General features: G+C 63.1%; 1 protein-coding gene and 1 long non-coding RNA gene across 2 annotated transcripts in view; one reads left to right on the top strand and one right to left on the bottom strand.

Annotated features, from left to right (window-relative positions):
- GSE1 (Gse1 coiled-coil protein) overlaps positions 1-26,794 on the top strand; it is a 355,030-nt gene that overhangs the window by 38,487 nt on the left and 289,749 nt on the right. The gene's annotated exons all lie outside the window — the stretch shown is intronic.
- Positions 17,911-20,678, bottom strand: LOC115281065. The gene is made up of 3 exons (XR_003904053.1): positions 20,353-20,678; positions 19,679-19,744; positions 17,911-18,872 (listed from the first exon to the last, which is right to left on the bottom strand). It is a non-coding gene; the product is annotated as an uncharacterized LOC115281065 (long non-coding RNA).

The raw sequence follows: 26,794 nt of genomic DNA, 5'->3' as shown, positions 1-26,794 counted from the left end.
GGGAGGGGCCGGGCCGGCCTCTCTGAGGAGCTGGCCCGTAAGCAGAGGGGCTGTGGGCACAGAAGAGCCCGGTACAGGGGCCCCACACTGGGCGTGGGCCTGGCCTGCTGGCGGCGGCCACGGAGCCCAGTCACGTGGCTCTGGTGAACAGTTAGTGGCCTCCAGGGCTGCCGTCAGGAGGCAGGGACGGGGAGGACCCTGCAGAGGACTTGGTTTGTTTTTTTTCCTGTGGGTGCTGGGGAGCCATCGAAGGTTGCTGATCAGAGGAGGGTTGTAAACAGTGTTCTTGGGCAGCAGCGTGCAGGAGGGGGAGCGAGCTCCCCTGTGGCCGGAAGCTTCTGGGAATGCTGAGTCAGTGCAGTTAGTGGCCCGGCTTTAAGGTCAGCCAAGCCCGGGTCGGAATTCCTGCCCTTCCGTGAACTTGCTGGGCCTCGGTGTGCTCACCTGTGAGATGGGAACACGGACCGCGCCCGTCTCGGGGCCCTCGTGCCGGGAGGGCGGCGCTGCGTGTAGACCGCGCCGTGTGATCCTGGCGGTTCCCCTGCCCTGCGCGCAGCACATGGTGCCGGCAGATGGGGGGGTGGGAGCTCACGTCTCGTTAGCTCCTGGGAGAGGAGGGGTCGGCAATGTCACGTTCTCGGGCCTGAAGACCTGAGGGCCGGAGGGCTCTGCTCAGAAAAGGCGATGTTGAGCCGCCTTCTGCCGCAGTTTACCCAGCTGCGGAGCACCCGGGCCTCCCCGCCCCCCCGCCCCCCCCCGCCGAGCCTGGGGTGTTAGGCCCTGGCTGGAGAGAACACTCCCGAAAGAGTTACATGGCCCCCAGCCCAGCGGCCTCCCCGAGCCGCGCAGGGCCTGGGCTCCCGGCGGGCCAACAACTGGTTTTGACTCACGGTTGCAAGGCCGCCAAGTGCAGTTGCTTCCACGCTCGGCTGTGGCGGGAGGGGCCCAGAGACGCCCGCTTTCTCCCCCGAAGGTGGTGGGTGCTGGCTGCACGGAGGCGGGGGGTGGGGGGGTCTCTGGGGGCGGGGCTCAGGTCCCCCCCACCCCCCCACAGGCCAACAGGGCGCCCACTGCAGGGGCTGCCGGCCTGGCTCCCGGTGACCAGCGGCCCAGCCAGCGGCGGAGGGCGGGGACGACGGGCTGCATCACCGGCCTTGGCAAGGCGGACTCCGAGCAAGTCAGCGCAGCGCCGCGGTGCCAAGGCCGGGAGCAGATCCCAGCTCCCGTTCAGCTCCCGAGGGCTGGGCCTCCGTGCTCGCCCAGGTCCCAGCCCGGTCCTCCCTGCCCCCCGCAGGCCCCCTGCGCTTTCTGACCGATGACACCTAATGTCTATTGGGCACGGTCTGTGCGCCATGCACCGCGCTGAATGGTTTTCAAGTTGTACTCAGTAGTCAACACTCACAAGTATCATGCCTGTTTTATAGAAGAGAAAATGGAGGCACAGAGAGGTTAAGTAATTTGCCTAAGGTCACACAGCCAGCAAGTAGTAGAGCTTGGATTTGAACCCGAGAAGGCTCGTGCCAGAATCTATGCTTTTTTTTTTTTAAAGTGTATTTATTTATTTTGAGAGAGTGTGTGTGTGCAAGAACGCGTGAACGGGGAAGGGGCAGAGGAGGAGGGAGAGGGAAAATTCCAAGCAGGCTCGACGCTGCCAGCACAGATCCCAAGGTAGGGCTTGATCCCATGACCACGAGATCAGGACCTGAGCCGAAACCAAGAGTCGGATGCTTACCTGACTGGGCCCCCCGGGCGCCCCGGAACCCATGCTTTGATCTGCTTCGTGAGACCACCTCCCACAACCGGTAGTGAGAGCGTAAGCCCCAGCTCGCAGCCCCACGTCTACAAGAGAGGACTCTTTCCTTAAAGTAAACTCTTCATGATTCTCTGGACTCTGTCCTCATGGTTGCAAGCTGGCTGCCATAGCTCCAAGCATCACGATGTTCTCACGTGATAACATCCAAAAGCAGAAGGGGAAGGGGGCTCTCTTGTCTTTTCTCTTTTGGGGGACAGTGCTTCCCAGAAGATTTCAGCAACTTGAGTCCACTTACCCGGACTGGTTATCTGCCCATCTGCATTTGCAGGAGTGCTGGGAACAGGGGTATCTGAACTTCTCAGACTTCATGGGGAGGGCAGGCTGTGCAATCACAATAAGAAGGGGTACGCACGGCTGGTGTGTAGGCAGCCCAGAGGGCTTACTCCATCCCTGATCTTTGAGCAGCCCTGCACTGCAGGGGGTGTTGTGTCCATTTAACAGACAGGAAGACTGAGGCTTAATAATAGAGGCCCTCTTCTATCAAAGGTCTTCCCTTTTTGATCCCACGCTGGCACTGAGTGTCTCGGCTCTGTGGCTTTCTTCATTGTGTTTTAGAACTGCCTCTCCTCCTAGGGGTCAGCCTCTGGCAGGCAAGAACAGGACTCGTTTGTCTTTTGGGTCTCCTTGTCCGATTCAGGGATGAGCATCTAGAAGGTTCTAAACCACCTTATACTGTATTAGGAGGGCTTGTGTTACCCACGCCCCTCTCGGTTCACAAGTGACATGAGCCCAACTCCAACTGGCTGTAGAGAAAAAGGGCACTATTGCACTGATGAAGGTCATGCTGGCCCGAGGTGTCCTCGGACCCTGGGCTCGCTGGGTATCTCCAGACCTCTGCCTTCCTCCACGCTCAGCTCTGCTTTCTCCTCTGTGGGATTCATTGTGGGCGGGGGGGTCATCTCCATCTTAATGGGACCCAGAGTGGGGAGAGGAGCAGTTCCCTTGCTAAAGTCCCAGGGAAGATTCTGATTGGCCCAGCCTGGGGTGCATGCCCGCCCCTATCAAGGGGAAAGGAGCGTGCTGATTGGCAGCCCCACTAGGTGGGGCGGGACCAGCCAGTGCTCGTTAGGTAAAAGGAGAAGTTGTTTACTACAGATATGTAGGTAGAGGACAGAAAGCTGGAAGGAGGGTGGACGGACGGACGGACAGTGGATGGATGGATGGGTGGATGGCTGGACAGACAGATGGAAAGAACAGATGAGTGGATGGATGGTTGAGTGTGCGGAGGGACAGGCAGACAGATGGTTGCTTAGACGGATGGACGCACAGTGGACCAGAGGAGTGACCGGACACAGCTCCTGCCCTGCCGTCCTTGGGGCTGTTTGTGGAGCTGCGTGCCTGAGCGGTGTGGTGCCGACACCGGAGCCTTGGAGTTTCACTTCTGCATCCAGATCACTTCTACTCATTCCTTCCTCCTAGGAGCGTCTCTTGTGGTTTTTTAAGTTTGTTTATCTGAGAGAGAAGGCACCAGTGGGGGAGGGGCAGAGAGGAAGAGAGTCTCAGGCGCTCGGCACCGTAGGCACAGAGCGCGGCGTGAGGCCCGATCTCACAACCGTGGGATCGCGACCTGAGCCGAAATCAAGGGTCCGGCGCTCAACCGACTGAGCCCCCAGGCGCCCTCCTCCTCTGAGGGTCTTCAATAACACTTGCTGCTCCCCCAGCACAAAATATGCCTGAAAACGTAGATGTAGAAAGACTTGCAGCAGCAGATGGAAGTCTCCGGGGCCCCCGGGGACCCCCCTGCTGCCAGCCGGCGGTGTCACTCGGTGATCTGCTCCGGCGGCTCTAGCGACCGTGCCCACCCCGACTTCCCCCGCGGCTGGGGGCAGGAGCTCCGTAGGGGCGGGGGCCGGAGCCGGAGAGCAGCGAGCCAGGCTCTCGGTGCACCGGCCACAGTGAGGTGTTGGCCTTTGCTATGTCCCTTACGGGGCACATCTTTGTCACCGCAAGGCCACACTGAGCCGAGTGCTTTCCTGACTCCTTCCTTGGGAAGCTACCCTAAAGGATGTGCAAACACCCCAAGGACAAGCCTTGGCCACGAGGCCCTTCCTGGGGGCGCCGCACCCCCCCAAACTCCAGCCCTGAATGTCCATGTGCCCAAGCAAGCAGCAGTCTGCTCCCCGCAGGGCTCGAGGTTTGCACAGGACAGGCTGGGGGCCTGGGGGGCTCCGACCACCCCAGCGGACACCCTCAGGTGGCTAGGGGATGGTGGCTCGGGCGTGGGCCGAATGGGGAGCAGAGAGGGACAGGACTGTCTCTTGGTGCCTTGTCCCGCTGGAGTGTGGGTGTGGGAGCCACGTGGACAGGTCCTTGGGCCTGGTCCGCTGCCGGGAGGGCCCCAAGGAGGGCGAGCTCGGGTCCCCGGTGAGGGGTCCGGAGAGAGAGAGGCGGCCCTCTCCCTCCGACGCTCCCGTGCTGTGTGTCTTCCTGGGTCTGGAGCCGGAAGGGTCCTTCTCCGGCAGCCCCCTGCCCTCCTGCCAGAGCCCCAGCGCTTTCTCGGTGAACATTCCAATGTCACCTCTTCCTGGAGGCCTGACTGCTCCACTGAAGACACTTCTCTCCACCGCGGCTGCGTCTTCGGGATCTCAGCCCTGCATCGTGTCCTTGTTGGCAGGAGTGGCAAGGCCCAGCCCCCGCGTGTGAAGTCCCTGAGCCGGGCTCCTGGGTCCCAGAGGGCCGGCGGGGGCGGGGTGTCTGCACGCTGGGCCCAGAGGCCACATGCGGGGGCCGGGGGGCTGCTGGCTCTGGACGGGGACCCTTCCCGGGCCTTGTTCTCATCAGCAAAACCCTCCTCACCCTGAGGAACCGTCACAGGGAGGGAGCTGCCTTGACAGCCACCTGCACGCGAGCATGGGTCTGTGTGTGTGTGTGCACGCGCATGCACACGCGTGTGCACGGTATGGTGTGAGTGTGCAGCACATTGTATGGGATGTGTGTGGGGAGAGAAGCCTGCACCTGTGTGGGGCGTGTGATGTGTGTGCGGTATGTGTGTGTTGTGGGTGTGGGTGTGCGGTGGGTGTGTGTCGTGTGTGTGCGCAGTGTGGGTGTGCGCTGGGTGTGTGCGGTGTGGGTGTGCTGTGTGTTCTTGCGTGTGGGGCACGCGCCGTGTGGGTGTGCCATGTGCATCTGTGTTCGCGAGATGCACGTGCACGTGTGTGTTCATGTGTGCGCGGGCGTGTGTCTGGGGGCGAGGGCGCCGGGAGCAGAGGGACTGACAGCGGGTTGCTCTGGATGATTAATGGGCTCTGGAAGGAGGCGCCGCACCCGTCAGACGCTCTGGCAGGTTCTGAGCTTGGCATCTCGCCCACCGCGTGGCTGGACCGGCCCAGGTGAGGCAGCGCTCCCAGCCTGGGTGGCCCGGGGCGGGGGTGGGGACGGAGAGCCTCCTTCAGAGTTGCCTTGGGCTTGGGCGGCCCGGCCCACTGTGCCCTCACCCCCACCCACTCCATACACAGAAGGCCCCCTGGCCAACGGCACAGAATGCAGGTCCTCAAACCTGGCCCTGCCCCCCACCACCAGGCCAGGGCCTAGGAACCTGCATTTCTAACAAGCATCACAGAGCTCTGCTTCTGCTGGAGGACGCTACAGGGGAGCCCAGGCGGCTGGGAAGGTGCCCTCCCCCTGCTCCTCCTGTATCTGCCCCTCCGGCACCTATCTTTGCCGCTTCTTATTTGCAGAGTGACCCGGACCCCTGCCCTCTGTTAACGGTGGCCGCGGCTCTTACTAGCTTTGGGACCTTTCTTCCTCTGTGCCGCGGGTCCATCTTAGCACAGGCGCCTTGACTTCTCCCCGGTTCTCGGAGGGACTGAGGAGCCGAGCCCGCAGAGCTCCGGAGGCATTAAGTGCCCGCTGCTGTGCCCTGCAGTCCTGTGCTTAGGCCACCCCAGGTCCCAGTAGGTCTGAGCCATAGGACCTCTGGGCATTCCTAATTTACAGAAAAGAAAACCGAGGCTCCGAGTCACGTGACTCACCCAGGGTCCTTGGGTCCAGGAGGACAGGGTCCCAGAGCCAGGGGCCTCACTCTGCCCTCTGCCCTCCGGTGGGAGACAGTGAGGCCTACGCTGCCAGCGCCCCCGCCCCCAGCAGCTCTGGAAACCCAGCCGGGCAGGCGGGGCTGGAGGGCCTGGGAGGCTCTGGAGCAAATCCAGCCCAGCTGGGGGATTAGACCGCATCTGGTTTACACCCGAGAAACAAAGGCGGCTGCCGGCGCCTTCATCTGGGGAGGAGGGGGCAGGAGGGGGGCTGCCCTTGGTCCCGTCGGGGACCTGGATGGAAGGGAGGAGTGGAATCTGGGCTCTGATCCCCCGACTGACTCCCTTACCCGCGCCCCCCCCCCCCCCGCGACTCCAGGCTGGTGACCTCACATCTCCCAAATGGAGGACAGGGTGTTCCTGGGCAGGGGTGAGGTGGAGTCGATAGCCTGGGGTGGGGGTGAGTTCCCTCCTGGTCGGAACAGGGAATCCTAGGAGCCCCAGGCTCCAGGAGCTGGCCCAGCCTCCTAGTGGGGATCGCCAACCTGGGGGCACTTCCCTCCCGCCAGGACCCCAGACACAGCACGTGGTCTCTTAGCCCCTGAAGGGAAGCAGCCAACTCGGGGAGAAAATCAGCACAAGCCCTGCGCCCCCAGCCTCCCCCCTCCCCCCTCCCCCCTCCCCCATGCCTTGCAGGGAGGTGGGGGCGGGGCGGGGGTGTTTTGGTTCCGCCCAGGGAGGGGGGGTTGGCTCCTTCCCCCTGGGGTGGGAGTGGGTTCTGACCTACCCCTAGATCCCCCTGTTCTTCTCCAGTGGGGCTCGGGCTCCTCCCCCGCGGGGGGTGGGGGGCTGGGTCCGCCCCTCCCCCCTGCCCCAGGAAGCCCGGTGGCGGGTGCCAGGCAGGCGGGGGCGGGGGCCGGAGTGCACGCGGCTCGCCGGAGCCAGGAGCTGACTTTATTAGCCGGGGGCAGCTGTTGGCGGTGCACATCTGGCAGCGGGCTACAGCCCGCACCCCCGCCCCCCTGCCTGGCCTGGCGTTACCTTCCAGGAATGCTGGCAGCGCCGTGCGCATCTGGAGTGCGTTTCAGGGGGCAGCCGGCGCCCCCTCCGGCGCCTGGCCCGGGGCTGGGGGTGGGCGCCGCCCCGCCCGGATTTCCTGGCTCCTCCCTCCTCGCTGGGAGCTCCCGGGCAGGCTACCGCCCGGAAAGGGTGGCTGCCCTTGGCCTCCTCCCCGCAGGGCTGGGAGAGCTCAGGGACCATCTGCTGCACACCCCCCACCCCCAGGACAGCCAGGCCCCTTGTCCCGGGTCCTGGGGCTGTACCGGTGCTGTGGGCACTGGGGCTGCAGAGGCTGATTTCATAGTTGAAATAAAATCATAAAAGTCTGAGTCTGATAAAGCCCGCAGAGGCTCTAGGTCACACCCCTGGTGTCGCATTGTCCCTGGTGGGTCTTCATCTCTGGGCTGCCTGACGGGAGGCTCTGGGTGGGGGCTGGGAGGGAAGGAAAGGCAGAGAGAGCAGTGTGGACAGTCCCAGCCATATAAGGCACTCTGGAGTGTGGCCCTGTCCCTGCCCAGCCCCTCACTTGAGAGCTGTGTGGCCTGGGCAAGTGACTCAGTCTTTCCTTGCCTCAGCCCCATCTGTAAAATGGGCCTGTCAAGGTACCTACTTCAAGGAGCACACAAAGGGTCTGGGCCTGGAAGACTGTGGAGGGGGGTCCTTCGGCCTGGAGGGGCTGTGAGGCTGCCCTGAGGGGAGGAGGAGGGCCAGGACTGCAGTTCAAGTGGAGAAAAGAGGGGCGTTTTGGAACAAGAGAAATGGGGGTGCCTGGGCCCGCGGGTGACAGAGCAAGGGTCAGGTCGGGCCAGCATGAAGGCTGTGAATGCCCACTCTTGGGTGCCAGTGCCTGACAGCGCTTGGACTTGTGGCTGGGCCATGGGGAGCTCTTGAAGGTTCATGAGCCGGAGAGCGGCCCGTGGCCCCCAGGCAGCAATTCTCTCTCCAGCCATGAGTGGAGGCCCAAGGTCTGTCACAGCATGATTCCTGCCACCTGTGAGGCCTACACACTGTGACTTCCCACCCCCACCAGAACCCGGGTCCTCTCCCTGGCCACCCCTCCCCCACCCATTGATTCCTCAGGCCGCACAACCTCTTCCAACCCCAGTGCACTCACCCCGCGATCTCACACCAGGGGGAGGGGGCGAGGGAGGCGTCCTGAAAGAGCTGTGGGTAGAGGGGACAAGATGGTGCGCCTGGGGGAGGGCCCTGCTGGGGCACAGGCTTGGAGGGGGTCTTGAGCGAGGGCGCCGTGCACACTGCAGGGGACGGGGGGGGGGTGTCCGGACCACTGGCGGGCTGTGTGGGCCAGAAGGTAGTGGGGAGCCACGAAGGTGAGAGAGTGGCAGGTCTGCTGGCTCATCCGGCTGCAGCAACTCTGGAGCCTTGGGTGGGTCCTGGGGCGTCCTAGGGGCTTTCTAGGGACTCAATGAATGAATGCACAACGGGCACTGGGGGAGGGAAGCCAAGGGCTTGACCACAGGCAGGGGCAGTGGAGAGAAGCGGACAGGAGAGGGCTGAGGCCGAGGGTCCTGGGACTGGGACCACCCAGCCAGCGGAACTGTCAGACCCAAGATGGTGCAGAGTGTTGGCCTTGGGTGCAGGAGGCCCCCTGGGGGGTGGCATCCTGCCAGGGACGCTTTCGCTGCCCAGGTGCCCTGCCAGGCCCAACCGAAGAGCCTGGGGGCCCCCTGACCCTGGCCAGGCGCCACAGGGCACCGGGGGGGGGGGGGCCGCCCGCCAGCCCGCCCTGACCTCCTCCAGACACTGTGTCTCAGCTGCCAGCATCTGCAGCCTGCTTCCTCCCTCCCCCTGCGCATGTTTGTTTTTCTTCCAGAACCATCCCTCCCTCGGAGGCGGTCATCCAAAGGAGGTGGTGTTCTGGAGATGTCCCTCTGCCCCCCCGCAGCCCCACCAAGCCCTGCTGCCCTGGAGGGGGTGGTGTTGGAGGCTGGGGCCCTGGGCTGGCGGGTGGGCAGCCGGGCAGCCGGGATTTTGTTGGCCCTTGGCTCCTGCTTCTGCCAGTGGCCTTGGGAACCGGCGAGAGCATGGCCCCTTTGCCCCCGCGCGTCCTGGGATGGGGCTCTGGATGGCTCTCTGCTTGTCTGGGCCCTTCCCCCACCCCTGCTCCATCCCCCACCCCTGCCCTTGGAGGAATTAGGCAGCATTTGGGTCAGAGGTCCATCAGGGGAGGGCCCCAGGACTCTGGCTTCTGACTCTCCCTGGTGGCCCCAGGACCCTGGGGCTTGTGGGGACCAGCCCTTGGCCCAGGTGTGGTCAGGGCAGGGGCATCTGCGGGGTCCCCCCCTCCCCCGCCCAGCCTGGGTGACCACTTCCTTCCCAGTTTCTACTCTCTTCCAGTCGGGTCATCCAGCAGACGCCTAACAAACACCTACTGTGTGCCCATCTGGCGAGACCCGTCCTGCGGGGCAGCGTGGGCCTTGAATCCACGCTGGGAAGAGCCGTTGGAGGGCGCCGCGGCGGTCTGGGCTTGTAAAAGGCCATGGGACTCACATGGGGAAAGGCAGCAGTGGGGCTGCCACGCCGGGGACAGGTGTGCCCAGGGCAGGGCGGGCAGAAGCGCGTCCCTGGGCAGCTTGGAAGAGGAGGTGCAGGAGGCGTGGGTAGGAGGATGCTGGATGTGCCCCGAGGATTCCCAGCAGCCCTCCCCTCTCCCAGCAGCCCCTGTACCTTCAGGGTCAGACTTTGCTGTCCTTCAGGGAAGCTGTGACCAGGGAGGCTGTGACCGCTGAGGCTGGGGGAGGGGGGAGGGAGGGAGCCAGGAAGCCGCCTTCTATCCCCCTCCGAACAGCACCGGTACCTCCACGCCCGGGGTCTGTGATTTGCCATTTCTTGTGGGTCAGCAGATGCCTCTTCCTGACCGTGGGCTCCCAGCGCGGATCCTGAAGGTCCCATGTCCCAAAGTGAGGCGCCTTCAGGCTGGCCAGGGGTGGGGTCCAAAATCTGTGCACGAGAGTCTATCCCAGGGGACCCCAGGACAGGCAGACCGGCCCATCAGGACAACGGTGCTACCTTGGGGAGGGACCCAGGGAGCCCTGGAGGGCATCTCAAGCCCCTGGCGACAGGGCACCTCCATCTGTGCCTGAGCACCGGGCGGGTCCTCGAGCTGGGAAAGGACAGGCGAGGGGGCCTGGGAGAGTGAGGTCTGCAGGCCCGTGGCACCGCCAGCACTCGCTGCCCTTTAGCCCGAATCGCCGACTCTCTTGGGGCCTCATCGCTGAAGTGGGGACGTTGGTGTCGCCCTCCTGGAGTCTTGCGGAGCAGATATAAGTTAACGCGAGGGCAGTGCTCAGCGGCGGTCACCGTTCCCACTGAATGGGTGGCATCCGGGTGTCACACGGGAATCGGCTTCCCTGTTGGAAACTGTGCTCTTCCTGGTGGTGTGGGCCGGGCCTTCCCGCATCCACACGGGTGGCAGGAGAGGCTTTCTGACCTGCTTGTCACCTTCCCGGCTCACTCCTGAGAAGTGACTTCTTTGGGGTGCCCTGGGGGCTCAGTCGGTTAAGCATCCGACTCCTGACTTCGGCTCAGATCACGATCTCTCAGTTTCGTGGGTTCGAGCCCCACATCCGCCTCTGTGCTGGCAGCACAGAGCCTGCTGGGGAGCCCCTCCCTCCTTCTCTTTCTGCTTCTCCCCCGATCTTGCTGCCTCTGTCTCTCTCAAAAATAAATCAACTAAAAAAAAAAAATAAAGAATGCACAATTTTTTGAAAAGTGCCTTGTTTTACAGAGCTGTCGCCAGAGGTCCTGAGGTCCTGTTGTCTCCTCTCTCAGCCCGGCTCCGGATGCGTGAGGAGGCAGGTCCCCATCCTCCCGGGGCCCCTGCGGGGAGGCTTCCCTGCTGTGGAACCAGGCCAGGCTCAGCCTGACTCTGACTCTGTGCACCTGTGCACCTCGCCTACCCTCTCTGAGCCTAGTTTGCATGTTAGTTAGTTAAATGGGACTGATGTCTCCACTCTAAGGGTGGCGGAGGGCTGGGCGCAGGGGCCCCAGGCCAGGGCCCGGCCCGCTCAGACACCCTCTCGCCTGTGTTCCCCCTGCAGCCTCTTACCCCGCCCCCATCATCCTGGGGCCCAAGCACGCGCCCCTCTGCCTGCCCCCACGCCAAGCTTGAGCTCAGAGGCCCGGGGAGGATTCCTACCATGCAAGAGGTAGGTGATGTTGTTTGGGTTTTGTTTCCGTTTTTCAGAAAGCTGGTTGTTAAGCCTTTAGCACACACTGTTGTGTTGGTGAGTCTGAAAAAAAACGCGTCTTTGATCTGATGTGTACCCCCCTCCCAGTGCCTTGATTGAGGAACATGCCGCACAGCTCATCAGGGACAGAACGGGGGTTCAGGCTGAAGTCTGCAAGCATCCCGCACCCTTCGCTTTAAGTACTGAGCCCTGCAAAGATAGTCAGGGAGGGCTTCCTGGAGGTGGTGGGGCTCACAGCTGGGCCCCAGAGGACTCCCTCCCCCAGATCTATCCACTCCCCCCCCCCTTGCTTTAGGACTAATTGTGGTCCAGACCCTCTTCATGGCGTCATCCCCAAGCACCTCCTGGCCTGGCCCGGGAGCCGGTCCTTCTTGGTGGCCTCTGGGATGGGAGCTGACCCCTGGGAGGCTGCTCACCTCTGCCGGCCGCTGTCTGCAACCCCAGATCGGCCAGGTCCCCGGCTGCCCCTCACCACCCCCAGCACAGCCCCCGCCCCGGCCGGCGTGGTGTGTCCCCATCTTGGCGCTCCTGTGGCCGCCTTGCTGCCCGTGTGTCCGAGCTCTGCGCTTGTAAGCGACTTCCTGGCGCCCAGGATGAGTTCAGGGTCCTCTGCCACAGCCACCCTCCTGTCCCCTCTCCTCCCTCCAGAATCCCGCAGCCCTCGGTGGCGCCCCCTGCTGGAACCCAGCTCTGCACACAAGCCTCGGCCGCCTGCCTGTCCTGTTGACCGGGTCCCAGCCCGGTGGGGCTGGGCAGCCAGGCCTCTCCCGGTGACACCCCACATGCATTCAATGTCCAGACAGCCGTGGGCAGCGGGCTGGGAGGATTCAGGGTGCGGGAGCCCACGGGGCGCGGGGGGGAGCACTGAGCTGCCTGAGGCCCACCTGGGCGAGCGGGGACCAGGGCGGGGACCAGGGCTGCCCCGGGCCCGGGGGTCCTGAGCACCGTCTGCGCAGGCCTCCTGACTGCACACCCACGACGGCCTGGAGAGGGGGTGCCGTCCCTGGCGTCTCACAGACGGGGACCCAGGCCCAGAGAGGCCCCCGGGGGCCTGCCTCCCGTGGGGGGGGAGACCTGTGGGGCGGGAATGGGGGCTCCGAGAACACGAGGCATCGGACAGCGGCCCCCACCCCGGCTGCTCTTAGAAAAACCCGGGGGACTGTCCTGTGCAGCCAGGCAGGGGACACACCCCGTGTCCTGAGGCGATTACAACAACCGATCACAAACCTAGTGGCTTAAAAACAACGCATTCAGGGGCACCTGGAGGCACAGTCGCTGGGGCATCTTTTTTTTTAAATATTTTTTAACATTTATTTATTTTTGAGAGAGACAGAGACAGAGCATGAGCAGGGGAGGGGCAGAGGGGGACAGAGGACACGAAGCAGCTCCAGGCTCCGAGCTGTCAGCACAGAGCCCGATGCGGGGCTCGAACCCACGAACGTAAGATCATGACCTGAGCCACATTCCGACGCTTCACCGACTGAGCCCCCCCCCCCGCCCCGCCCCCGGCGCCTGAGCATCAGACCCTTGATTTCCGCTCAGGTCCTGACCACAGGGTCGTGGGGCCAGGCCCTATGTCAGGCTCCGAGCTAGGCATAAAACCTGCTTCAGAGTCTCTCTCTCTGTCCCTTTCCACAACATGTGTGCGCTCTCTCTTCTCTCAAAAAACCCCTCACGTGGAGACCTTAATAAAAATCGTACCTGGACAATTCCTGAATAGTAGTATCTGGAAGCCGGAAATTCACCATCAGCCTCACGGACTCAGGTCACAGGTGTCAGCAGGGCTGGTTCCTTCCAGAGGCTTCTGGGGAGAATCTGTTGCTCTCAGGGACGCCCCTTCGGAGAGAGTCTGGGCGGGGAGCACGCACAGAAGGGGAGCACCGAGTGGGGACGTCATCCCTTACCTAACAGTTCTGCTGCCAGGCCCGTGTCCCCTGCTGTCACTTTCCCCAGAGCGGCTCTGGGGGTGGGGGAGGGTGGCGGGCACGTGTCGCCCAGGCCCCGCGTGCCCGGCGTCTGTCCGGCTGCAGAGAGGCTGAGCTGGGTGAGGATGTCCGTGCGGGGGCAGGGCCGGGGTGGAAAAGCCTAGAGGTGCTTCGGCGGGAGCACAGGAGCAGACCCGCCGTCCTGTGGGCTCTGGTTTACGTCCTGACGGATGAGAGTGTGCGCACACTCACATGTGCATGTCTGGCAGATTTGTGGGGGGCACGCGGCCAGGCGCGGACGGTGGCCGCTCCCGGAAGTCTGAGGGACCCTTGCTTTTCACTGGGCGGCACTCTGCGCTGTTTGGCCCTTTAAAAGCCTGGGTCTCGGGGCGCCAGGGGAGCTCAGTCCGTTGAGCGTCTGACTTCAGCTCAGGTCACGATCTTGGGGTTTGAGAGTTCGAGCCCCGTGTCGGACTCGGTGCCGACAGCTCAGAGCCTGTTTCAGATCTCTGTCCCCGTCTCTCTGACCCTCCCGTGTGCATTCTCTCTCCTCTCTCTCCTTCTCAAAAATACATAAGCATTAAAAAAAAAAAAGCATTTTAAAAGTGTGTGTCTTCGGGTGCCTGGGTGGCTCGGTTGGTTAAGGGTCTGAGTCTTGATTTTGGCTCAGGTCATGATCTCACGGTCATGGGATGGAGCCCCGAGTCGGGCTCTGCGCGGACAGTGCGAAGCTTCCTTGGGATCCCCCCCCCCCTCTCTCTCTCTCTCAAAGAAATTTTTTAAATAGATTAACAGCGGCGCCTGGGGGGCTCAGTCAGTTAAGCGTCCGACTTCGGCTCAGGTCAGGATCTCACAGTTCATGGGTTCGAGCCCCGCGTCAGGCTCTGCTGACAGCTTGGAGCCTGGAGCTGCTTCAGATTCTGTGTCTCCTGCGCTCTCTCTCTCTCTCTCTCTCTCTCTCTGCCCCTCTGTCTCTCAAAATAAAATAAAGACAAAAACAGGTTTTTTTAAAGATTAATAAAAACACGTGTTTAGCATTTTAAAAAGGCTTTTGGTATGAAAAGAAAGGTGACCGGGGGCTGGGGGGCTGTTTGTTACTGGCCTCAGTGCCCCAAAGGCAGGGGCAGCTTTCTCCGGTTAGATGTTCCCTTAGGGTGGCGCAGAGGTGAAGGGGGAGGGAAGCCCAGGAGGCTCCGATCTGGAAGCATCTTGCAAGGAGGGGCTGTGGGGAGTGCAGCCTGGACGGAGGAGTGCTGAAGGGACAGGCCTGTGAGGAGTAAACGGAGTCGCGGGCACAAGGAGAGGAGCCCCGTGGGTGGAGAGCCCTGGCAACAGCCCACCTTGGGGAGCACGCGCCTCTCGGACCCCACTGCCCCTCCCGCAGGCAGGAGGGGGACCCGGGACAGGGTCCAGGGACAGTTGTGGGTCAGAGCGCGGGGACTTTGGAGGAGCCCTGCTTCCGTCCCGCTCTGGCCCTCGACTGAGAGACTTGGGTCCTCAGCGAGCCTCCCGGGGCCACAGTGTCCCCTCGCAACGTGGACACAGAAGCCAGTCCCCTCTTCAGGTAGTTGCGAGGAGTCCGGTCCACCTTCCCTGCCACGGCCACACGCACATCCATGTGTGTTTCGTAACGGAAGTGAGTTCATTTATTTTAAGGAACGCAGCTTCAGGGGCGCCCGGGGGGCTCCGCCGGTTGACTGTCGACTCGATCTCCGCTCAGGTCACGATCTCGAGGTTCGTGAGTTCTAGCCCCGCGTCGGGCCCTGCGCTGACCCTACAGAGCCTGCTGGGGATTCTCTCTCTCCCCTCCCTCCCCTGCTCATGCTCTCTGTCTCTCTCAAACTAAATAAACAAACTTAAAAAAAATAAAAGAAGCTTCCTACCCCAGCCTTGGTAGGGCTGATTAAATATTGAATTCTTAAAATAGCCCTTCCCCTCCCTCCCACTACCAGTTAGTTGTGTGCTTTTTACATGTGTGCGTACCAGGATGGGTATAGATGGGGGCTGCCGGTAGGAATCAGTGTCCCCCTGGTCTGGAGGGGGATGTGGGGGGCGGGGCCCTGCCTCGGGGTCAGCCGCGTGCAGTCCTGCAGTTTCCGGAGATGGACCCTAGGTGGCGCCAAACCCCCGAACCAGCAGTTAGCTGTTGCGGGGGGGGGGGGGGGGGGGGGGGGGGGGGGGGGGGGGGGGGGGGGGGGGGGGGGGGGGGGGGGGGGGGGTGGCATGAACGTATGCGTGCCTGCGTGTGTGCAGGGATGTGTGAGGATGCGTGTGCATGCCTGTGTGTGTGTGTGTGTTGCAAGTGTATGTGTGGGTCCCTGTCTCTGGGTGTGAGTCTGTGCAGTGCGAGTGTGGGAGTGTCTGTGTGTGCGCGTGTCTGTGTGCAGGTGTGTCTGGGAGGACTTGCACCCACATGTGGGGAGCCGTGCCCCCCCCCCCGCGTCAGGATGCCCCTGCCCCACCTCACCCGTCCTCGGCTGTGATCAGCAGATGTCCAGAGCCGGGCTGTGATTTATGTTCCCGCTCCCCTACTCACTCCCAGCCCCGGAGAAGGAAAAAGAAAACGGTTTGCAGGATCAGGGAGCCCGAATTCTCGGGCAGGGGAGGGGGGAACTCCGGGATACCAGGCCCACCCCCAGACCTGCCCTCCTGCAAAGGAGGCCGGGGGGCATCCTGGACGTGGTGGAAGAGCCCTCCCTGGGGAGCAGACCCGGCTAGGGGGTGTCTGTCCTGTCTTCTGAAGGCTGGGGAGGGGTCCGGGCCAGCCCTCTTCCGGGAGCTGTGTCCCCCACACTCAGCCCCAGGCAGCTCTGCGGAGGGGCCCGGCTGGGTGGCCAAGGGCCCTCAGGCAGCTTCCCCGGGCAGTGGGAAGAGGACATTGTAAATGGTCACCCCAGGACCCTAGCATGCCCACCGTCCACCCCTGGCGTCCTGCTTCTCACCCGCGCCCTCCAGTCCCCACCTCTGCCCTCGTGCTCACCCTGCCCTCTGCCTGGAATGCTGCCCCCGTCTCCGCCCGCAGGGGTCCTTTGCTCCGTGTGTCAAGTCAGTGTCTACCATCCGTGCTGTCCCCAGGGCCTGGAACAGCGCCTGGCGGGTAGGGAGTGGTCAGTAAACATGTGTGGTTTGGACAGACGGACAACGGATGGTGCACTTGCAGCGTCTCCCGGAGGCCCCGGGCGGGTGTGGGGAGAAGCAGTGAGGCAGTGGGGTCCCCATGGGGGCCTTCAGTCCGAGAGGCATCCTGCAGGGCGGGGGGGGGGCACATGGCATGTGGCACCACAGGGGGTTCCCAACCCCGCGAGCACGCAGCTGCTTCTCTGACCTCCTCCGGACCCGCTCCGGCCCTTGAACCCTGGGGGCTGCATTTTGTCCCTGAACTTTCAGCAGAGAAGGTTCAGAACCTCCAGGTTCAGGAGCACGGCCCTGACCTTGAGGCGCTGGCCCTGGGCACCAGCGTGGGGCTCCCCAGCCTGGTGGCCTCAGGCAGCCTGGTTGCTCACACGGAGCCCATTACTGTCGCCCCGTGAGGCGGGCCCCAGGGCTTGACGCAGGGGTGCAGGGAGGGGCTGCTCTGCCTGCTGGTGCTGCAGCTCCACCCCTAGAAGAGCTTTCTTGTGGCCCCCCCCTCCGCAGCTGCCACCTCCACCTTCCACCTTCCTGCCCCTCCTCGCCCACCGCCGCCTGCCTGCAGGGCTGAGGGCACTGTGGAGCCAGCACAGGGGCAGGGGCAGGCTGACCGGGGTGGGGGGCCCTGGGGACCCCAATGGGCAGGTGGGCTGGCCCCTGCCGCGCCCCTCAGAGAGCTCATAGCTGCCTTGGCCCTGGCTCCTCCCCGCCCTCCTCCCTCCTCCCCCTCCCCCTCCTCCCCCTGAGCCTCCTCCCTCCTCCTCCTCCATTTCCCCTCCTCCCCTCCTCTGTCCCTCCCCTCAGTTCCCCCCTGCCTCCCTGCCTCTCTCCCCAGTGTCTGTGTATCTGGATTGATTTCTTTCTACCTGTCCTGTCTCTCCCGCCTCTCCCCTGTCTCTTCCTCTGTGTCTCTGTCATCCTCACATCTCTGTCTCTCTCTCTCCTTTTGTTTCTTTCCCTGATTCTATGTCCCCTCCTCTCTCCCTCCCCCTCCCTGTCCTTCCTCACCCTCTCTCTCTCCCCTTCTTGCCCCCTCTCTCCTTCTTCCCTCCCTCCCCCTGCTTTCCTCCTTCTCTCCCTCTCTCTCTTTCCCCCCTCCCTCCTTCTCTCCCTCTCTCTCTCTTTTTCTCTCTCCAAGCAGCTGTTACCTAATAGGGTGTTAATGAGGGTACAGTAAGTAAAAGGCAGGCTCCTGGGGGAGCTGCCATTATTTGCGTAACTGGTCCCGAAGGAGACAGAAGTATCTAATATTTACACGCAAGCATTAGTCCTTTGGGAGCCTTGTCTTGGCTGGAACCAAGCAGGGAGAGGCGGCTGACTGGTGCCACCCCCCTCCCCCCGCATCAAGTCTGCTCTGAAGGTCTCTGATCAGTGGGAACTTCCCCCTCGGGATGGGGATGCCAGACCCTGGGCTGAGGGTCCTAGAAGGCACAGGCTTGCTGCTGGGGCTGCTTGGATTGGACCAGCCTGGATGGGCACTGAGCACTCTGCGTCCCCTCCAGGCGGTGCTCAGGAGAGCATTTCATGGCCAAGGGCAAAGCCAGTGGTAAAGAACTCAGGACTTGGGGGGACAGGGAGAAACAGACCCAGACAGGAGATGTATTTGAGCCTCTGGATCCAGCCATGCCTGAAGTCCTTCATGCCCCAGACTCTTCCCTTTTTTTTTTTTAATGTTCATTTATTTTAGAGCAGGGGAGGGGCAGAGAGAGAGGGAGACACAGAATCTGAAGCAGCTCCAGGCTCTGAGCTGTCAGCACAGAGCCCGACGCGGGGCTCGAACCCACAAACTACGAGATCGTGACCTGAGCTGAAGTCAGACGCTTAACCGACTGAGCTCCCAGGCGCCCCCACCCAGACTCTTCCCTCAGTAAATCAACAAAGGCCCTGTTGGCCCAGCCAGCGGGGGGCACCTTGCACCCTCCTCTTTTAGCCAGACACGGCAGTTTCACAAACCACAGCGTTGTTCGTTCAAATTTCATCCAGTAGCCCAACTTCGGGTGCAGGGCCAGAGCCCCTCCCCCCCCAGGCCCCTTCTGCAGGGGAGCCCCGGCTTTAGACCTTGCTTGTGGCCTCGCAGAAGGAGGCATGGAGCCCGGCCAAGTGAGGTCACTGGGCGGCCTTCACTGGCTCCTGCCACTTGCCGTGCCCGGGCTGGTTCCAGCATCTGTGGGCCTCACACGGGGCAGCCCGCTTCTGAGACGGGGGGGGGGGCTGAGACACAGAGCCGGGGCGCGGGCCAGGACCCCGAGTCCCGGGTGGCCGGGGGGCGGCTCTCCGAGGGCGCTGCCAGCCTGCAGCTCCGGGACCTGGCGCAGCGGAAGTCACTCGGCGACAGGACAGCTCTTCAGAGCCAAGCTCTGGGCAGGCGTCCAGGCCAGCTCACGGGGCTCCCGCTGCCCAGCTGTCCCCCCAGCGGGACCCCGCGGCCTTCCGTGTGGCCGTCCTGCGCTGTGTGCTCGGCGGCAAAACAGCACTCGGAAGTCTTGCTCCTCCAGGTTCTGTGAGTCACTCTAGCAATTCATCGGGTCTGAGTGGGGGGTGCAGGGAATCCCCAGTCTCCAGTGGCAGGTGGTCAGAGGCATAGGAGACCCGGACTTCAGTGGCGGGTGGGGCGGAGGTGCTGACCGGGGACCGAGCTGTCCCCTGGCGGGTCTGGGTTGGCCATGGTCGTCGGCGTCAGCATGGGCTAAATCACGGGACACCAGCCCCCGTCCGGAGTCCACAGAGTTGGTGGCTGGTGTGGAAAAGCCACACACTTGGTGTCCTGTGGGTAGAAGTGGTCATAGCCATGGGGAGAGGGTTTCCTGATGGGCCTGATGGCTTGGCTTCTAGTGGGTTCTCTGCGCCCCGGGCTGGTGCCAGGCAGCTCGGGCTCATGCTGTGATGTGGCGACGAGGCAGACGGATGGGCCCCGCCACCCCCGTGGCACCTGCTGATGCCGTAGGCCGAGACCAGTGTGACAGGGTGCCCCTCCCTGCCTCAGTTTCCTCATCTGGGCAGCAAGGGTGCTATCCGTCCCTCCTCTTGGGCTGGCCTGGGGTCTGCTGGTGAGTGTGCAGATCTGTGGAACGGCCCCCAACCTGAACATGCCTTGCGTTCTGTGGCGGGTAACATGACATGGGTCACCGTCCTGACACCAGCCCACTCCTGGCCGAGCCCCCCAGGGACGCTCCTCCTGTCCGTGCCCACCGCAGAGCACACAGGCGGCCTTTCTTTTACAAGGAGCGCACACCCCTTTCTAGGGTCCTTGGGAGGGTGGCCCCCCATACTAGCCCGTCCCTGCCAGAGTGCTGGGGAGCCCCCGCCTGGCTCCAGACACGCGCTCCCTCTCCGTCTGGCCCCCAAGGGACCCACGGACAGTTTACAGACAGGCAGCCTCGGGGGCGTCTCTTCTTGGTCACCTCCGCGCCAGCTGGCTGTCTCCAGGGCTCCCGGCGAGCCGGGCTGGCGGGAACACGGTGGCCAGCCTGTCCTCCCTCCGGGGAGGTCCTCCCCCACCCCTGCTGCCCTGAGCCCTCCCAGCCCCGCCAGCAACACCGCCTTGCCACGAGGCTGGGCGTTTACGCGCACCTGTCCTAGATCTGATCCTGAAACAACAGGCGTGTGTTCCTTTTCATCGTAGCGCTTTCGAAATCGCTGCAACATATGAAAAGCACACATGTGAGTGCTGTGTTAAGTGCCATTTTTAAAGAACAGTTCACCCGTTGAGAGTTTAGAAGTCACGGGGGCACCTGGGTGGCTCAGTCAGCTAAGCATCCGACTCTTGAACTTGGCTCGGGTCATTCATCTCACCTTGCGTGGGTTCGAGCCCCGTGTCAGCTCTGCGCTGACAGCCAGGAGGCTGCTTGAGGTTCTCTGTCTCTCTCTCTCTCTTTCTGCTCCTCCCCTGCTAGTGCTGTCTCTCTCTTTCAAAATAAATCAACTTAAAAAAAACATATCCTAGAATAGTCACAGAGACGTGCAGCCGTCACCACTGTCTCATTCCGGAATGTTTGTCGCCCCCCAAGCCCCCGCCCTTAGCAGTTATTCCCTCCCTCTCCGTCCTCCCAGCCTCCGGCAGCCACGGAAGGCCTTTCCGTGTTGGTGGGTTTGCCTGCTCTGGACGTGACGAGTATGTGGAGTCACCCCGGCGGCTGTCACCAGGGCGTCAGGGTCCGGCGACGCTGCTGCTGTCCCTCGGGTCAGGGCTCCCTTGCTGGTGCAGCCGAGCGTCCCATGGGACCGACACGCCGCTCGCGGTTTACCTGTTCCCCACGGATGGGCATCCGGGCTCTTTCCGTCCTGGGCCGTCGTGTGTCAGAGCTGCTGTGACCGTGAGCTGTGCAGGTCTTTTGCGGACCCCTGTTTGCATTTCTCTCCGTGCGTCTCCCCCGGGGGTGGGTTGCCGTGTGGCATGGTGGCCCCAGGCCTCAGTGCTCTTTTGTCACAGACTCTCTCCCAGCTCTTCTAGACCTGCCCCGGGCTCTGTCCGGTCCTCTCCTGGACGCCCCCCAGGGTAATGTAGCCTGTCCCTGCAGGGAAGGTATTGTCTGTGGCCACTGCCATGTCCCAGTCCGTCCCAGTCCCGAGTACAGTGGCAGGTGGTCAGCGAACTCGAGCTGGCAACCCGCCCCCCTGCCAGCCAGCGTGCCAGCCCTCCGTGTAGGGGATCAGCTTCCCTCTGGTGCCCGGCTCAGAGCCTGGCACACATCAGCCGGCTCAGTCAAGGCAGAATTGCTAGTTTCCGTGTATCCCTGGGCTCAGCAGGCATCACGGCACCAGATTGGCGGTCTGTGGTTGGCCTGACTCAGAAGCCAAATAGGGCTAGAGTAGAGAACCTGGGTGACCCTGCGGGAGGCTGGGGACCTTCCTGCCCATGTGATGCCCGCTGGGCCATCTGAACTGTCGGTGGGGCCCCAGCATCCTGGGGTGCGAACAAGATGGTTTCTAAGCCCAGAAGGCCTTTCCTCTTGCCTGGGTAAGCCTCCACTCAGAGGCCAGAGCAATGCAGTGAGTGGCTGCCCAGCGGCCTGCGCCCCCCCACTGCTTCCTCAGCCCCACGCTGAACCCGCCCCATCAGAGGCGACGAATTTCCTGACTCCTGTCTGCATCCAGGCCTTGCGCTCATTCTGCCGGTCCTCTGGGTAATTAGGCCCCACCTCGTGCCAATCTCAGAGGGACTCGGTGCTCCCCGCTGCACCCAACCCGGCAGGCCCAGCGAGGCCTGGGGCGGAGCCCACGTGGCCTGGAGCTGGGATGTGGGCATGGTCACCTGTCTGGCACAAAGGGCGCTCAGTGCTTGTTTGATAGATGGGAACACAGCGGCCAGATTGGCCTCCCTGCCCCTTGCTCCGGCAGTGAACATTTATCCAACACGATGAGACTGCTCTTTCATTATCATCAGTGAAAAGAGCCGCAATGCTAGTTCCCCAAGGACCTTATCCTCCTGCGAAGGCACGCCCTCCCCCAGGCCACGCCCTTGTACCAGGTCACGCCTTCCCTCCAGGCCACACCCTCCCACCAGGCTCCGCCTTCCTGCTTTCCTTTGAGACTGGTTCAGGGGCCAGGTTCCACGGAAGCCTCCTCCAGTAGGTTTCCTTCCAGCGCGTTGGGTGCCGGCCTTGCTGGAAGATGCCTGCGCTGCCCCAGCTGGTGGCCATGGCAGTGTGAGCCTGGAAAATGGCCAGGAACGGAGGCGACAAAACCGAGCCCCACGTGATGAGGCCGAATCCAGGCTCGCGGCTCACTGCCCAGACCTTGGTGTCCGCACGTGTAAGGGGGGGGCCTCGTCACCCCGTCAGGTGTCTGGTGAGGATCCCTAAAGTGCGGTCACGGAGCACTTCTGGGTGCCAGGCTCTGCTCCGAGCCCTGGAGGTGCGTGGAGGGGCCGGATCGCATTTCCCCAAATGTGAGTTCACCGGAACCTGAGAGAACGTGACTTTATTGAGAAGGAGAGTCTTCGCAGATGTCACTAGTTAAAATGAGGTCATCCTGGATTAGCGGTAGCCTAAATCCAACAACCGGTGTTCATATAAGAAGAGGGGACTTGGGCACAGAATGGCACGGGAAGGCAGGCACACAGGAAGAGGGCCATGTGAGGGAGGCAGAGATTCGCGCTTGTGGCCACGGAGGGCCAGCAGCCATCAGAAGCAGAAGGGGGCAAGGAAGGGTCCTCCCCTAGAACCTTCGAAGGCAGCACAGCCCTGCCCCACTGGGATTTCAGACCTCTGGCCTCCAGACCTCAAGAGAGCACACTTCTATGAGTCTAAGGTGGGATTGGGCTGCACAGCCTGCAAGAGGCCGAGGCAGGATTGCAACTCAGGAATTCAGATTCCCAGGTCCCTGAGTGACCCCTGTGCTGTGGGGTGCAGTGACCCTGCCCAGTACTTTGGAGCTACTCGATGAGGAGCCCCCCATGGTGCCAGCTCAGCCTGGCTCCTCTAGGAGGACTTGGCGGCGTTCAGCGGCTAAGTCTGTTATTACATACTCAGCATTACCTCCCGCGCCTCGCAGAGCTCTGGAATCTTCCTCCCCTCTCCCCATCACTTAGGACTCATGTACTCATGTGCTCACTAAGGAAATCAGCTCCAGATACTTTGTGGTTTAAGGGGACAAGCCCCTGCACCTCTCAGTTTCCCCCTCAGCTCCCCGGACAGACCCCAGGCCTGTCTGTGGAACGCCAGAGCTCTGGGGAACCCAGTTTGGGAAGCAGAGTTGGTCTCAGGCGTCAGTGCCCGGAAGGCTTCCCTGCGGCGGCTGCCAGAACAGGAGACCAGCTGGCTGTGGTCTCCAAGGCGGCCCTGGAGCACTCCCAGGGGGAGGAGCCGGAGGGCCTCCTGGGGAGGGGACTCTGGGAGCCAGAGCTTTGAGCACGCCCAGCGTCAGGCAAGCAGAGAATGCCACGGGCATTGCCCTGCCCCGCGCCCCTGCTCAGGCCAGAGGTGCCGGTCTGCCCCCTGAGCTGTGTGGCCTCAGGCAAGTTGCTCAGCAGCTCGGAGCCTCGCTTTGGTGTCTGTGATGTGAGCTCCCAGGCCCGCCTCCCCCCTCCTTCCTCTGCCCCCCCCCCCCCGCCCGTGCTGGAACTCCGTGAGTGGCTTGCCTGGTGTAGCAGTTGGGGTGAGCTCCAGCTCAGAGGCGCCCCCGCCCCCGCCAGCAGGCTGCTTGCGGGCCCGCTGAGGATGCTGTGACAGGGAGAGCATATGGCCGGCATATGCCAGGCAGGAACACGGCTGCCCACGGGAAGAGGCAGGAGGAGTTCTAGAAGGGAGGGAGCTAAGCCCCGTCGGTGCCCGCAACACAGTGCGCCTGCCTGGCCTCCTTGGCAGTCCCAGGGAGGGCGTGCCTCTGCTTGGGCCCTTAGGGTGCTGGGAGGGGAGGGGGGACCCTCCTGGGGGGATAGGGCAATGTGCCTTCTGCCCACTAGGTGTCGCTGCCCCTTGGAAGATGGGCCGAGCCTAACAAGCCTTGGACAGGGTTGGGGGGGGCGGGAATCTCCCGCAGGGGCTGCCTATGCAGGCTCTTCTGCGGTCTCCGCCCGGGACCCCCACCCAGCCCCCATTTCAGAGCCGGTGGTGCATGGGTTGAGACCTGGAGGAAGAGTTCAAGTTAGCCGTGTGGCAAAGGAGGGCAGGCAAGGTCTTGCCAACACAGGGGCGTGCAGGTGCGAAGGCCAGGAGGTCGGACCCGGCCAGGCGCCATGGGCTTGGGGACAGCAGAGGACGTTCCGGGTGGCTGGCGGGGGACCTCGTCATTGTCCTGCTGCCTGGCCAGGACTGAGCCCTTACACGTGCCAGGCATTACTCAACGATCCTGCATTTCCCCCCAGAAGAGGGCGCTGTTCTCATCCCCAGCGGACGTGGGCTCAGAAAGGCTAAGTAACTAGCCTGTGGTTACACAGCCTTGAAGGGGAGCCCTCTCGGGAAGCAGGGGGTGGCCCTGGGTGCCCTCTGTCCTCCGCAGCCCTTAGCACCCATCTGTCGCCCCTGTGGAACCTTGCCTACCACCTGCCCCTCCCTATGCCCCCCTGGCCCAGGTGCCCTGCCGGCCTTGTCCTCTTGGCTGCCCAGGCTGGGACCCGAGTGGACCCTTAGGGACAATCCCTCTCCTCTCCCACAGTGCCCTGCACACAGCAGGAGTCCAGAACGTGTCCCTCAGCATGGCTGCACCAGGGAGCTGCCCCCTGAAGCCCCGGGCCGTCTGGCAGTGAGTGTCACAAATTGAGACAGATGGCCCTGGGCCCTCCGTTTGTCGGGGCCTCTGCTGCCACCGGAAGACTGCTCAGAGGGCCCTCCCCACCTTGCCTGCTGTGAGTCTACATCAGGCCCCACGACGGGCCACGAGGGTAACCTTCTGGAACATTTGCCAGAAGGGAAACACTGGCAGTGGGAGGCTCGTGGACCCCCCCCCGGGCCTGCGGTCAGAGGACCTGCAGGGTGGAGGACACCGGAAGGGGGGGCTCGGGCCCTGGGCTGTGCGCGAGAGCCAGTGCAGGGACCACAGCCGCGTGAGGGCACGTGACAGGGGCGTGGGGCATCGGGCCCTGTCCTGCCCACTACACTGTGCCCCCTGGGGATGCCCGGGCCTGGGAGGAGGGGTGAGTCCAGAGCAGACCCGCCGAAGCAGGGGCAGGCCGGCCAGGCAAGGGCCTTACGTGCACCCCGATCCCAGCACAGGAGCAGATGGGCAGGGGGAGGGGGCGGCGGTAACAGTTGGCGCCGCCAGCTTCCGGCTCCCCCGAGGCGGCGGGTGTGAGAGGCAGGGATGGGAGCGGGTGGCAGAGGCCCAGCCTGCTGTCGGCGCCTCCCCTCCCAACCTGCCGCCTCCTCGGCCCTTCTAGAGGTTTCTCTCCGGGAGGCCCCAGAGTCAGAGGCTGGGCTCAGGGGGGGGCGAAGGCATGGCTGCCAGCCCAGCTCAGCCTCATCCTGGCTGTGCGGCCAGAAGCACTGAGGACACCCCTCCTTGCCCATCCCAGCCTCAGTTTCCCCATCCGTAGAATGGGGTGTCACCTGAGACTCTTGAATCCTGGCCCTACCATGCGGAGCTGTGTGGCCTTTGGTAGGTTCTTACCCTCTCTGTGTTTCACCATCTGTGTGTCCCATCTGTCAAATGGGGAGAGTCTGAATTATTCCGTGGAGTGGGCTGGGAGGAGTCGATGCTGCTAGATGCCTGCAGGGGGAGGGGCCGCCAGGAGGCGAGAGCGGTGGGCCGGGTGCTGGCACAGCAGTGCCGGTCATGGCACACACCGTGTGTTCTCTGTCGCCAGTGCAAACTCACTTAGACTTAGGGCAGCCTTGGGTCGAGTACCGTTACCGTTGTGGCCTCACAGATGGGGAAACTGAGGCAGAGCCCTGCAAGCACTCGCGTGAGGTTGGTGATCTGCGAGTCTGGTCCAGCTGCCAGCAGTTGCTCACGCAAGGCCTCCGACTTGGGGTCTGCACCTCAGTGCCCCTTCTGCCGCCGCCCGATGACCCAGACCACCTGCCGTGCTGTCGCCCCGGGGTCTTGCCCCTCACTTGCCCGCCCTCTGACCTCAGGCCACACTCGAGGTACGTGGGGAGGGGTTCAGCCCAGAGCTGCGGTGTCAGGCCACCCACCACACGCGGCCCCGTATGGAAATGCGGTTCGAAATCCATTCCTGCATTCCCAGTGCTCCGCGCACACATGCAGCCGGTGGATGCCATGTTGGCCAGCACAGATCTGGAATGTTCCATCATCTCAGGACGTGCTATTGGAGGGTGCTGCTCAAGCCAGGCTGCCTTTAGGTGGTTGGCGGAGGGGGTGGTGGGTGACATTTGCTGCCCTGTCTGCAGGGCAGGGAAGGACATGCTGGGACCCGTCTCTGCCGGCTCGGCCCTTGCATTTCACCAAACGTCAGGGCGGAGCACGCCGCCTGAGGAAGGGGCGCGCTTACGTACACACGGGACGTGCTGCGTGGCTGTGTTAGGATCCGGAAAATGAAATCCTGCTCGGTCCAGCGGCTGGCCAAGTGCTTCGCTGCCGAGATCGGAGAAACTGAACCTGAGTGTCTCTCAAGACACGTGGGGCCTTTATCTTCATTCCTTCAGGCCTCAGTTTGCACATCTGCGGGAGCACCATCTCCGGGCGCCCAGCTCGGAGGCTGCGGGAGGCCAGGCGCAGCGACGGGGAACACAGGGCCTGGAATGTTCCTCGCTTGGCCCGGTGACCTTTGGCTCGCTTCCGGGCATCGGTTTCTTTATCTCTAGAATGGGTAGAATAACCCTTGCTGTGCTGAACATCGAATCAGGGAGCGCATGTTCAGGATCGGGGTGGGGGGGGCCCTGGTGGGAGCAGAGGGCCTTGAGGAGGGACAGAAGGGACGCACGGGGACAGGAGGCAGGAGGCGCCTCCGCCTGGCCGCCCACCAGGACTGCCGCACAGGCCCAGCAGTTCAGCACTGGGCTGGGGAGAGCCCAGGGCACCTTCTTTGCAGTGGGTCGGCCGGAGGGCAGAGGACCCAGAGGAGGTCCCTAACACGTTTCCCTGCGCTCTGTCTTCAGAGCAGGATTCCAGGTTCTTCCAGGGGCGCCGGTGAGAGCAGGAAACGTCCAGAAGGGCCTGTGTCCTTCCTCCCACATCCATAGACGGAGGGTGATCTCGGGATCGCTGTCCCAGCCCCGCAGGCACCCAGCAGCCTGCCCCAGGTTAGGAAGCTGCCCATTTGTTCTTTCCGCCATTTGGCACGTTTTC

Source organism: Suricata suricatta, chromosome 16, assembly GCF_006229205.1.
Source record: "Suricata suricatta isolate VVHF042 chromosome 16, meerkat_22Aug2017_6uvM2_HiC, whole genome shotgun sequence".
Taxonomy (NCBI): Eukaryota; Metazoa; Chordata; class Mammalia; order Carnivora; family Herpestidae; genus Suricata; species Suricata suricatta.
Note: the sequence above shows the minus strand (reverse complement) of the source record. Positions and strands in the feature narration are given on the sequence as shown.